This window comes from Canis lupus, chromosome 11, assembly GCF_048164855.1.
Source record: "Canis lupus baileyi chromosome 11, mCanLup2.hap1, whole genome shotgun sequence".
Lineage (NCBI taxonomy): Eukaryota > Metazoa > Chordata > Mammalia > Carnivora > Canidae > Canis > Canis lupus.
Window position 1 is genome coordinate 69345964 of NC_132848.1, and position 13974 is coordinate 69359937.

The following is a 13974-nucleotide window of genomic DNA, read 5'->3' on the forward strand; positions in this document are numbered from 1 at the left end:
AAAAATACAAATGATTTCCTAATCACATCCCTCCTTCCCACCCATCTGGCACTAACCTCTTTTCCGATGGGAGCCTAGCAAAAATCTTAGAGAGGAAATTGGTAAAACCCTTGACCCGTGACTCAGGTGTGTGGGAGGAAACCGTTTGACTCAGAAGCCTCTGATGTCTCCCCCTTTTTGACGTTTTCCAACAAGAAGTTATTCAGCAGGAAGACTGGAAATTTGGCCACAAATGGTAAGATCTAGGCAATGAATTAGTCAAATGTTTTTACAGAGAACCCATTTGTACTTGACATTAATTTGGGATGTCGGCTGGAAGGCCAGAGTTCTTGGAAAAGTTGGGAACAGGAGAACACGGTGCTATGCAACTAGATACTGGCTGACTAAAGCAACTCAAGAAACGCACCGTGCTTCACCCCCATCCGTTGGTGTGATCCTGGCACTTGCACTGGTGACAGAGAGTCATTTTGACTGATAAACGGCAGGATTAATCACATTACTCCAATGGCCCACCAGTGAGTGACGCATCAACAGCCATTACTTGGCCAAAGTCACTCAACTCAACTGAACCAGAGCATTAAGCCAACATTCTGTACAAAGTTTTTATATCCCAAAGACAATTCCGCTATTGTGCAGCTTGCCACCATAATGTGGAGCTTGGCTCTTAGGAAGAGTTTATTAAAGCCAATTTTTTTCCCTCTGCTCTAACACATTGGCTTTGTATCCTTTCAGCAACTCATTGTGCCACATTCAATTAGGTAAGAGCGTTAGGCTTCAATCCTGGTTAGGTGGTGGAGAACTTTCCTCAATCTTTCTTTCTCAGACGGAACCATGTGTGGACTTCTAACTTACTTTGTCTGATGAAGAAAGGGGTTATTTCTGCATAAGCAAAAGATTCTTCGTCGAGAAACCACAACGCCATTACATTCCAGCAATCACTGGTGTCTCTTGCTTGGGAAGATTTCTCAAGGAACATTTTCCCATTTGTATTCCATTGTCCTATTACATGCTGCCCCTTTGAAGCTTAGATTCTTAAACCGTGTGCACATCTGTCACGCATAACCCTTCCCCTTAAGCATTCCAAAGGTCTGTGGCCGAATACCAAGTCCTCCTTCCCGGGTCTACACTAGTCCAGGAGGAAATCTGTGCCCTGAAAGAGAATAGCCCTAATAGAATGACCTTTACTGAGGCTTGACATCTGCTACCTTGTAAGCTTCTTACACACTCAGTCTAATCCACCTGGAGGCTTTTCTGCTTGATGGAAGGTGATAAAAAAGCTGTTAGGCTGTAAGCCTTGTCTTAGATTCAAAGCATGTAGGCTGCTTGAGATTCCGAGGCTTAGGGAGGACAGAGGGGGAAATATTTCTTAGTTCAGGTGCAATTCTCAAGATGCTTATTAGGATGAACTCTAGTCTAAGAACAACTTTATTGGTATGAAAGTCAAGACAAGGCTTCCTAATAGGAAGGAGGCTCCCAGCTTCCCAACATTTCAGAAGAGCTCATGTAATGGTGATCATAAAACTTGCCTCACCGGCAAGAACCAAGAAGCCCAACTCTAGAAATTTACAATCCACAGAGGATCAACAGCTTGTATTCTGGAGATCTTAAAGGTGAATGCTCTCAAACACCCAACCGTCTGTGGTGATGAAAACCTGGACACTCATGGCTATAAACAACCCGGTCAGTTTCTTACACCAACTGAGACTAAGGTCTAAATTCCAAATTGAACTGGCTTCTTGATTTACACCCTTGGCCAAGGGAAGAGGGCTCAGAGATGGAGCTTCATGAGAATAGCAGAGGCAGGTCTCCCCGGGGAGACGGAGACTCTGAGGTAAGTTGCTGAAGAGTGGCTCCCCCGGGTAACAGGATAATTGCTTCTCAGAATCACAAAGTGAAATAAAAATATGAACTAAGTTGAAAGAACTAGAAAAGGTGGAACTTTATTGTATTATGCGGTGATTCCTTTTTTCCTTAATCAAGTAGTGGGATTCCTAATGCTCAGCAAACTTACCCAAAAGGGGAATCATTTAGAGCCTGCATTGAAAGAAAAGTCTGCTCCACTTCAATAAATTTTCCGTGTTAAAGAATCTGGTATCTTGGAAACATATTTGTCTTTGGGTAAATTGTTTACATTTTATTTCTCTCTCTTTCTCTTGTATATTCTTGATTGGATTAGAGAACTATAGGTATATCGTGGTTGATTTTATAGCAGGTATGAGATAAATAGGTCTCGCTGTTGCTGACAGCACCAGTTCTGTGCCCTCTGATATGGACATGTATTTGAATCTTAGCACACCTGAGAAACCCTGTCCTCTGGGGAAAGGACTGGGTGATGTACGTCATATCATGACAACAATAATAAAATCTCCATCAATATTCACAGAGATAAGGTATTACTTTAGCCTCATTTATCAGTAGCATAAAATATGAGAAGATTAAGTGACTTGTACAAGGTCACACAGCTAGTAAGGATTAAACTGGTAATCCAGATCCCTGATCTTATGCTCCCTCTAGTACAATAAGTCGCCTTTAGTCTAAACCCTAAATGGACCACATTTCAGAAAAGCTAATAATCTCTGTAAATGTCATTATGGGTAAGTGATTTATTTTGCCCAATTTCCATTCTTCCTGAAAGAGACGTCTGTATTTGCCAGGAGCTAAAACAGTGGTTGTTTTACCCACCTCACAGGAACGTGGCTCCCCGGAGCGGCTAAGTTTAGGCATATCCGATAAAGTGGAAGGAGGTAACGTTATACTAATTTTATATCTCCCAGTTGAGATAATGCTACTGAGAACCACTCAGGGTTGAATAACTTGGACAAGTACAGTTTTGATAAATTCCAAAGGATAAAAGGGTAGAGCACATATTTTTAGCTCAAAAAGATAAAATAAACTGGAGCAAAATGATGATCCTATTCTAAGATATACTCGGTTTTTATATTTGTCTGCTGAACCTTGATAATAACTGCAGAATCATTTGCAGAACGGATGCATGAGAATGATCCTTGTACTGGAAAGATTCACAAGTGAAACAACTGAGCAAATGGAACGATTTAAAACATACAGTTGCATAGAGTGAAAACGAATCTATTACGGAGGCTCTGGCTAACATTCTCCCCCGCACGCCATGTGCCAGGCTTTGTGCTAAGGAGCAGTCATATCATTTCGTCTTCACATCACCTCTATCAGGAAACAGTGAGCTTTATCTCCAGTTACAGACAACGAAATTGGGGTTCCCTGAAGTGAAGGGGCTTGTGCAAGACTCCCGAGGTAGGAGGGATCAGGGCCAAGAATTGAAAGGTGATATATATGGTTATTACTATTTCTTCTTTATACTTTGACTCCATACTCTACCCGTGGACACCAATTTGAAGAGGATAATAAGTTGAGTTTAGTTTTTAAAAATTATTTTTAAAACAACCCTATAACAATGAATTATGTAACTAACTTTAATTTTGATAATCATTGGTATAAGCCCTACCCACAATCAGGGAGGCTGACCCCAACACGGGGCAATGAGCCCTCCCCTCTCTACCCTCCCACCAGCCCTGCGACTCAACTCTACGCCCACTTACCTCACCGCAGAACCAGACAAAAGAATGTCATGAGTGCAGCCCAGGGTGTTAGAGGATGAGAAGGAGTCGACCCAGCAGAAAAAGAGGATGATACTATGGAGGGGTGGAAAAGATAGCAAACATCTACATAACTGTCCCAGCACCACCAGTACACCAGGCAAAGCTTGCTGCCCTTCCCCAAACAAGCCTTCTCCTCTCGCTCGACGATGATTAAGCCTCATCTGTCTGTGTTTTATCTTAAATGCACATGGTGTTTACTTTTATCCATTCCTTGTTCAATCACTCATTTGTGCCTATATTTAAATTTCTGGCGCTATGCTAAGGATACAAAAATGAATGCGATGCCATCACCTGAGCCTTCCCAGCCCAGAGAGAGTGACATATGATCAGAGTCTACTGTGGAGAGGCAGGGAAGGGGCTAAGCAGAAAGGACTCTGGGAACACAGAGGAGAAGCAGCAACCCAGCCTGGGTGGGGTGAGCTGTCAGAAAAGACCTGGAGCAAGTGACTCGTGAACTGATTAGCGTTCTAAGAAGTGACTATGTTACTGAAGGAAAGGAGGTGAGTGATGAACTGTTCTAGGCAGAACAGATCTCTTGACCCAGAGAAGCCTGGCCTGGAGATTCACCCTCCGTAGTAGAAGTAACAGATCTGAAACGCAGCTATCTGAAATCCTGAAACCCCTAGAAAAGTAAAAGATTAGGAATTAAAGGTTAAAAACCTTCATGCTAACTCTCCCTTTTTCACTCCTGTGTTTATCCAGGCCACTCCATCCTCATCCAATTCTCTTCTGTGGATGTGGCCACTCAGTTGTGAGCAGCACCACACTAATAAAGCAATGCTTTGGGTCCAAGTTACAGACTTTAAAAATGAGCAGAGGTGCCAGCTGAGCAGCACTGATATGTGTGTGCTGTGCCTCTGCTTCTCTCTCTGCCGCCTACGCTTCATGGGACACACTCACTCCTGAAAGAGCAAAAATGTCACCTAAATCCAAAAGGTTTATGCTTTCCAACCAGCACGAGCCTATTCTCTACCTTATGGGACAGCAATAACGACTCCAGCAACCATAATTTATTGAAAGTTTCCTATCAGCCAAGCTACCATTAGCTCCCACCTGGACACTCAGTGGCCTCCAAATGGATCTACTCGTATCCTCTCTCTGGCCCCTTCTGGTGTCTTCTCCATACACACCCAGGGTGGGCTTTGTAAAGACGAGTTGCAAAACCAATTCTCTCTCTATCCCCACCTCCTTTTCATACACACAAGCCCTCGTACACACTGTGCTTAAATGGCTTTCCGTTTTACTGCAGAGAAGACAAAACCTCCTTCATTTGACCTCTAAGGCCCTTTCATGGTCTGCGTCCTCTCCCTCTCTCCATTCTTTCCTCATATCATCCACCCCCAAATGCTACTCAAAGTCAGGAGACCTTTCATTTTGGGGGGCCTGCAGTGCTTTCTGCCTGGACCACTCTTCCTACTCCTCCTCACGTAGTTAATTTATAAACACCTTCCAAATAGTAACTCAATTATCACCTCCTCAGGAAAGCCTTCTTGATCACCGTGACAGTCACAGTCTCATATTATAACCTTTTGAAGCAGCATACATCTTCATTCACTAACCAAAACAATGACTTTGCCTTTATTGGCTAAGCATTTGATCAATGCTTCTCATTATTCAGTAAAGAAGATGCAACAATGAGCACATGAGCATGGGAGCATAGGATCCATCCTGGCTGTCATATATGGCATCAGTTGGAAGCAGTTGGCTGATAAGACATTGGAATGTCATATTAAAATTTCCACTTGGCCAAAATCAAAAAAATCCACTAGGATGCCAGCTCATGATTTCCAACTGACAGGGTTAGGGTGCTATGCTCCAGGATGTAGTGAATGTAAAAACCCTGCATGTGATACAAGGTGCTGTGCCCCAGTAGCTAGAATACAGAGGTGTACAATCTCTTGGTGATCCACCTATGGAATTTGGATGTCCTATCACCCTCACTTGAGATTTTGTTGATTACAGGTTCTGGGTCCCAGTAGGGAGTAGAGTAGGAGACTGAGGAATGTGTTCAGGTGAGGACACAGCAAAGAGTTTAATAAACCGAAAGCTTATGATTACTGCCTAGTCTTGTTGATCTCCGCCTATTGGGGAACCAGAAGGCAATGAAAGAGTTTACCACAATGACAAGAGTAATTGGCTGGATTCATCATGAGGAATTGGTGTTGCTGCTTTATAATATGGGCAGTGAGTAGTGTATATGGATTTTGAGGAGTCACAGGGCACCTCTGTGTACTGTCAAGACTGGAAGAAGAGTAAAAGGACAATTGTAGCAATTACAACGTGACAAAGGTAAGGCAACTAAGGGCTAGACCCCTCGGGGAGGAAGACCCCAACTACTTAGTTGGCTGAGAATACAGAAACCCTAGAATGATTGGGGAGATAATGACTAGGATTCATGAGCTAGGACTAGCTACATCAGGTATCTGTCTCAAGTCTTGGCAGAGTGGGCTTAATGTGGGGTATCATTGTCCCTGAGTGGGATAGGATCACCTCTGATTTCAACCACAACTCTAATGAGCATTTACTTCCACGCACACAAGTAATGTTCTACCACAAGTCCACACCAGCATCGTCTTACTTTTCTGGCTCTAGAATATTTCTAAGCCAAGGATATCTTTAAAAGCTTAATTTTTTTATAAATTTATTTTTTATTGGTGTTCAATTTGCCAACATATAGAATAACACCCAGTGCTCATCCCATCAAGTGCCCCCCTCAGTGCCCGTCACCCAGTCACCCCCACCCCCCGCCCACCTCCCCTTCCACCACCCCTAGTTCGTTTTCCAGAGTTAGGAGTCTCTCATGTTCTGTCTCCCTTTCTAATATTTCCCACTCATTTTTTTCTCCTTTCCCCTTTATTCCCTTTCATTATTTTTTATATTCCCCAAATGAATGAGACCATATAATGTTTGTCCTTCTCCGATTGACTTACTTCACTCAGCATCATACCCTCCAGTTCCATCCACGTCGAAGCAAATGGTGGGTATTTGTTGCTTCTAATGGCTGAGGAATATTCCATTGTATACAGAGACCACAGTTTCTTTATCCATTCTTCTTTTGATGGACACCGTGGCTCCTTCCACAGTGTGGCTATTGTGGACACTGCTGCTATAAACATCGGGGTGCAGGTGTCCCGGCATTTCATTGCATCTGTGGAGATGTTGTGCTTAGAAGACCTATCGAGTGTAGAAAGCGCTAGATTGAAGTCGCCAAGTATAAGTGTATTATTATCTAAGTATGTCTTAACTTTGGTTATTAATTGATTGATATATTTGGCAGCTCCCACATTCGGGGCATATATATTGATGATTGTTAAGTCCTCTTCTTGGATAGATCCTTTAAGTATGATATAGTGTCCCTCTTCATCTCTCACTATAGTCTTCGTTTCATTGCATCTGTATCTTTGGGGTAAATCCCCAGCAGTGCAATTGCTGGGTTGTAGGGCAGGTCTATTTTTAACTTTTTGAGGAACCTCCACACAGTTTTCCAGAGTGGCTGCACCAGTTCACATTCCCACCAACAGAGCAAGAGGGTTCCCCTTTCTCCACATCCTCTCCAACATTTATTGTCTCCTGTCTTTTTAATTTTCACCATTCTCACTGGTGTGAGGTGGTATCTCATTGTGGTTTTGATCTGTATTTCCCTGATGTAACAGCCTAAAATTTGATCTAGAGTTTTCTTATCATGTTACTTTGTTTAGTTAAGAAAATAGTATGATTTTGGCTGAAGTAATAAAGAGTATTTTCTTCCTCGTTTGGTACACATTTTTCATCTTTGTTTGGTCGAAATTTCTGCCATGTCATTGAAAGATGGAATAATGGTCTAATATTTATGGTTTCACTATGGGATACTGGCATCTTTGGTGTTGAAAAAAGGTGAGTAAGAAGGAATCTTGCTGGCAAATATACACTTATTTTATGCCTTGAGAAACTGAAAATGTTCAGATGAAATCTGAACTAGATTGTTCAGAATCTAGACTAGATTGTTCTGAATATTCCAAAATCTTAGAGATGCACATTGGTATCAGAAATACACTTTGAAAACTTTGGGGGTAGGAGTGCCTGGGTGGCTCAATCAGTTAAGCTGACTCTTGATTTCAGCTCAGGTCATGATCACAGGGTTGTATGATCAAGCCCCATCCCATGTTGGGATGTAAACTCAGCGGGGAGTCTGTTAGAGATTCTATCCCTCTCCCTCTGCCCCTCTTCCAGCTCATATTCTCACTCTTTCTCAAACAAACAATTCTTTAAGAAAGAAAGAGAGAGAGGGGAAAGAAAAGAAAAGAAAGAAAAAAGAAAATAGAGGAGAAAAGAAGAGAAGAAAAGAAAAAAAAGAAGAGAAAAAGAAAACTGTTGGAGTAGCCATATGGGGTCTAGATCTATGCTATCTAATATGGTAGCCACTACCCACATCTGGCTATTGAGCACTTGAAATATAGCTAGCTAGACCAAATTGAGATGTTTTGTACATACTGGATTTCTGAGATATAGTATGAAAAAAGGGATGTGCAATATATCTCAGTAATGTTTTGTATGATTTTGTATGTATTAAAATAATATATTAGATATATGGGTTAAATAAAATGTACTATTAAAATTACTTTCACTCTTTTGTTACTTTTTTAATGTGGCGAATATAAAATGTAAAATTATCTATATGGCTCATGCCACATTTTTCTTGGACAGCGCTAGTTTAGAGCTTTACAAGCCAACTTTCTTCTAGTGGAGAAAATAGGACATGTTTATAAAGGCAAGGCTTATAAGATAGAAAAATTGATACATACTTGTAGACAATGTACTAGTATCCCACACCTCATCTGATGATGTCTCACTGACTTCATATCTTAAGTAACAAGGAAAAAATAGCCCAGTAAGTTAACATCTGCCTATTAAACATTATGAGAAACTAGGTTGAGTCCCATGACTTAAGGCTTCATCAGCCTCTCTTGTTTCTTTTAAAAGTCTTAAGATAGTGCAACAAAATTAGTAAGTGGTCCCTCCCAAACCCCATATAATGACACCTTGAAAAAGGAACGTGGTCTGAAAAATATCTGTTGATCTAGCAAAGGAAAGTCTTAAACCAGAGGGTACCATGTGAATCGTTGAGTTTGCCAAGAATTTATTTATGTAATATCACATGACATCGTTTGATCTCTTTTATCTCAGCGAGGATAAAAGGCCAGCCACAGGGAGACACGACAACCCATGCAGGGCTGCAGAAGAACTCAGCAGCTGCCGAGGGAAGAGCAACTTGTTTACATCAACAGGGCATGGCGGGAAGAAAGGAGTGAGGCTTCGGTCCCTGAGGCTTTGAGTACTTGCCCTGATGTCCCCATCCAGGCCTAACGCACCTCTATCCAGACATAGTCCGGAGCATAACAACATGGGAGATCAGTTGTCTCTTCTGTGAAATTGTCATTAAACCATGAGTAATTTGGCACTATTTTCTGCATGATTTGTCCTCTCCGAAAATGAGCAGACTCAGGCTTGTGAAAATGGAAATTGATTTACTTTCTATTCTTCTTGAGCTCATCTATTTCAGGTCTACTTCTTCTCGGGTGTGCTCGAAGACTGCATTGCTTTCAAGTCGTGGAAACTTCTCTTAATAAAATGACTGAAGGAGGCTTGGAATGAGAATGCACTTGGCTAACTGGTTTCCCATCCAGCACCACATGTCGTCCCAAGCAGGGAGAATCAAGCCACTGTCAACTTGGCTAGGCAGTGGCAGCCCTGTGAGTCACCTAGGTAGTTATCCTCTCCCTTCCTCAGCTGGATCCAGTCCATTCTACGTGTCTTACTTCTTTAAGGTAAAGTATAAATTTTAAGACAATATTCCTATAAACAGTGTCAGCAGCAATGGCACAATGATATGCTAAATTATAATAATGATTGTTCAAAGGTAAATTGCAGAGCTTTGGCCCATTTGGGAGGAAATTAATATTGCTGCCAAGGTCTACTGGCACCAGCACCACACACTAACCATTTGGCTTCATGATAAAGTGCCACTGCGATCTACCACAGCAATGCTATCCTTTTAGGTACTGGATTAGAATCCAGGCGAGTCCACAATATAGCCTTTACACATCATCAACTTCCACACAGGACATAAATTGCACTAATATAGTAATATACTGAAATCTCAGACCAACTGTTTGTCATCGGATTAGAATGTGATGACACAAAATAAAGATGTGAGGCGGAATCTGTGCTGAGGTCTAAATTCACATTGGAAGTCTGGAAAGAAAAGACTGTTTATAAAATTATAGCCCAGGAATTGCTGCCAAAGTCAGCCTTTGGTGCAGCTGTAAGTCGGATGGAATCCACCTCCCTGACATCAGACCCACCCACTGGAATGCTGTTTCTCCGGCTCGCGCTTCCCTGAGTGGAAACGACATGTCATGCTACAAAGTAGCTGTCATGCCAGCGCTACTGGCCTGTTTGGATCTTTACAGTGGGTAGTTATTTTCCCTCTTCCACCCCCAGCAAAAAGGCAGCCATCAGAGCTCCTGTAGTTGTTAGCATGCACATTTGTTAAACCCAAGTTTTGAGTTTTGCTCAAAACCATCTGATTTCATACAACCTTCACCTTTGATGATGAGGTGCTTGTTCTCAGTACTTTTTTCTTTTTGTCATTCTTCTTCCACTTTCTTTGTCTTCATCTTCTGTTCCCAAGAAGTAACGACTTCCTTGATACAGATTGTTCTTCCATTAACATTTGTGCTTTATCATGTACAAAACCCATGTATACATTTTGTTGTCTACTGTTGAGAAGCATTTATAGCATATGCAAAGATACCATGGGATACGTGTTTACGCAGAAACGTCTGCACTAGAAAAAAATAAAAGTTTGATATAGCTACTTATGTAATTCAGGAGCTACTTAGATGACTATTTTAAAGATTTTTAAACATATAATGTTTGGAGTTAAAGTCACAATATAAAACTATTTAAATAAGTTTTGACTTATTGGTTTGGGGACAACAGGATGATGAGGGTAGTGGGCATACAGTTAACTTAAGATTTGGCTGTTTTAATATACATCATGTAAGATGATCCCTTGGGTAGGAGGACTAGAGACTAAATCAGTTGTTTGTTTTTTGTTTTGTTTTGTTTTATATAAATTCAATTAGCTAACATCATAGTTTCAGATGTAGAGTTCAGTCATTCATCAGTCTTATATAACACCCAGTGCTCATCACATCACATGCCCTCCCTAATGCCCATCACCCAGTTACCCATCCCTCCACCTACCTCCTTTCCAGAAACCCTCAGTTTGCTTCCTATGATCCTCTGCACTGTTTCTTATATTCCACATAAGTAGGCTCCATGCCCAGTGTAGAGCCCACTGCAGGGCTTGAACTCATGATCCTGAGATCAAGACCTGAGCTGAGATCAAGAGTCAGACACTTAGCTGAATGAGCTACCCAGGTGCCCATAATTCAGTTTTATAAGTAAGAAAATTGGTGCTTAGACATGTGAGGTGACTTGCCCAAAGTTACCTCATAAGCAGCAAAGCCTACATAACAAGAATCCAAGTCTTCTGACTCTTAATCCAAAGTTCTACCTCCAAAATTTCACTTGGATGGTAAAGTCTGCTACTTCATTGTGGATCTAAGAAATTCATAGATTCAGAGCAGTGGGTTTTATTGACTATTTTTTTCTATCTTGCAGCGATGGCTGGTCCATATGCAAAACTGCCTTGCTAGCCTCAACATCTTTAGAAGTTAGCAAATGTGCCTTTTTCAAATATGCAAACTCCTACCTGCAATAGGCAGTAAGCAGATGATAATTATGGATTGGCTTGTTAATACTTATTTACAATCATTTTTTTGAGCACTTATTATGTGCCAGACTCTCTACTCTCTAAGCTATCAATGAATATAGTATACTTTGTATTGGAGCATCATCCCAGATGCTCTAAAAAGAACCTATCATTCTAGGTGCCAAAAATTTGTTTTTGTAATTAATTCTTGGTTTCAGGCCCAGTGGGAGGACATAATGAACCCTAGGGGATCCACTCTTTAATACTAGGGGTGGAGTATTAGGTTGGGGTTCCTTTATGATACCAATGTTGAAACACAGTAGCAAAATCTGAAATAGGAAAAAATATGGCAGTTACTTAAGGAGATGCCTTCAAATCACCTAGTTGGACTGTAATTGTATGGTGATTGAAAGAGACTGACTCTGAACAGGCATGTGAGTTTTCCAGGCAATTTGAAACTAAGGACAGTGCGAATTCTTAAGAAGGCAATGCCAATACAGACAGTCCGCTCAAGGTCACAGCAACAGTATAGCAAATATGGCCTCAGCCATAGTGGCCTCATTTTAAGACACTTCAGTCAAGTAATTTTTACTGGTTTCATGATCCCAATTCTGACGTTCAGAGGTTTGTTTTGAAGGATGGCCTCAAGGAAAGGAAAAGCTCTGTGGTGTAAATCATTATAATAAAAATTGCCACAGTGATCTTCAGTTTTCTTCTTTCCCTGGAATTAACTATAGGCTTAAGATCTTTCTCAAGATGCTACTACCCTCTGAATTCATCTCCTCTTCCCAAGCTTCTGATGTTCTGCTATAATGAATAGGCATGATACGTGAATTTGGAAAATTCAAAATAGCTATTGCATGCCCTCTGTGTGCTTTTAGGATGTGCCTTTATAGAATTTCTCTTTAGACAGACAGCTATCCCACACCCCACATTTTTGTCCCAGGTCTTTCCAAGATTATTACTCAGAAATATAAAGAGTTGCAGTTATGGTGTTTGGCTCCTTGTAAGCAACAGAGATATGATACTTTTTCTGTTTTGATGCCCCAATAGATTATTTTACCAATGTCTTCCACCAATCTGATTACTATTGAGAACAGAAAGAGATGATTCACAAGAAAATAATTATCTATACGTACTTTGTGTATACGTGTATACAGCATCCTGTGACATTGATCAGTAATCTGGTTAACTTAATCACTACATATAATGCACAACCCTTTAATCATGCTTAGTGGGAAGCCATGGATTAAATATCCAATTTCAGAATTTTTTTCAAAGAGTCCTTTTTTGACCTTAACTGTACAAAATGGTTATGGAAGGAACTAAGAAGCAGAAAAATAAATGTGACAAGTCCTCTTCAGCCAATTAACACAACTTCTCTCAACCCAGGAAAATGTACTGAAAAACTGTCCTGTCCTAAAGGAGAAGAGGGTTGTAGGAGGAGTACACAACATGAGAAGGCAAAGCTACTCAACCAAGGAGGCTTTGAAGGGAAAAATGTTCCCCTCAGACTAAAAGGATTCTAAACCTGGGTTATAAAAATCAGGAGTGTACCCAGTTCCCTTGCACTGTGCCCCTATTATCTCACCTTCTCCATTTCAGCTCTCCATTGCTTTATAACAAACCATCTCCAAAGTTAATGGCTTTAAAGTACAACCACTTCATTTGGTCACACTTCTGTGGGCCAGAAATGTGGACAGTGCTCAGTAGGGCAGTTTTTCTGTTCCATATGGCATTAGCTGGGGTTGGGACCATCCAAGACAGATGGCTGTATGCAGCTGGCAGCTGAGAAAGACTGAAAGGTCCAAAAATTCTTCATTTACATGTCTGGTACCTCAGTGCATTTCTGTGTAGTCTCTCTTTCTCCATGTAGCTAGCTTGGGCTTCCTCACAGCATGGTGAACTGACATCGTACATGGTGGCTCACTTTCACAATGAGTGGAAGAAGATGTAGAGCTCTTGAGCCCCTGTCTCCAAAGTTACACAGCATCACTATATCCCATTGGCCAAAACAAGTGACAGGCTCAGACAGCCCAGATTCATGGAGGTGGACGAAGAGACTCCTCCTCCAGGAGGAGAAGACAAGTTAAAGCAATCCAGAGCCATGTTTTATAGTCCACTGTTCTCTTCGTTGATGAGAATCATCATTCATCAGGCCAACCCTACAACCCCAAAGTTTAACTCCCTTTCTCATCTTTGAACCATCTTCTCTGCTTTCCAAGATTCCTGAAACCTGAAATCCAAACAGTTTAATGACACCAAATGTTCCAAATTAGTGTCTGTCTTGTTGTTGCCGGTAATTGGGGAGGGGATCAATATTAATGAAGAGAGAAGCAGTAAACATTGCTAATGAGGATGGAGCGGAAGAGACCCAGCTACTGTGGGGATACATTTCAACACGCAGTGAATAAAAGGACACTGGCTATGAAAGCCTGAATCTTTAATGCGCCCACAATAACAACACCACCAAAGTTAGCACTGTGGATAAATTTTAATAGATGATGTCTTACAAAAAGCTCTTTGCTTGAAATGCAGCCCAAAGACTAAATTAGAGTCAAAGCCCCAGTCAGTTAACTG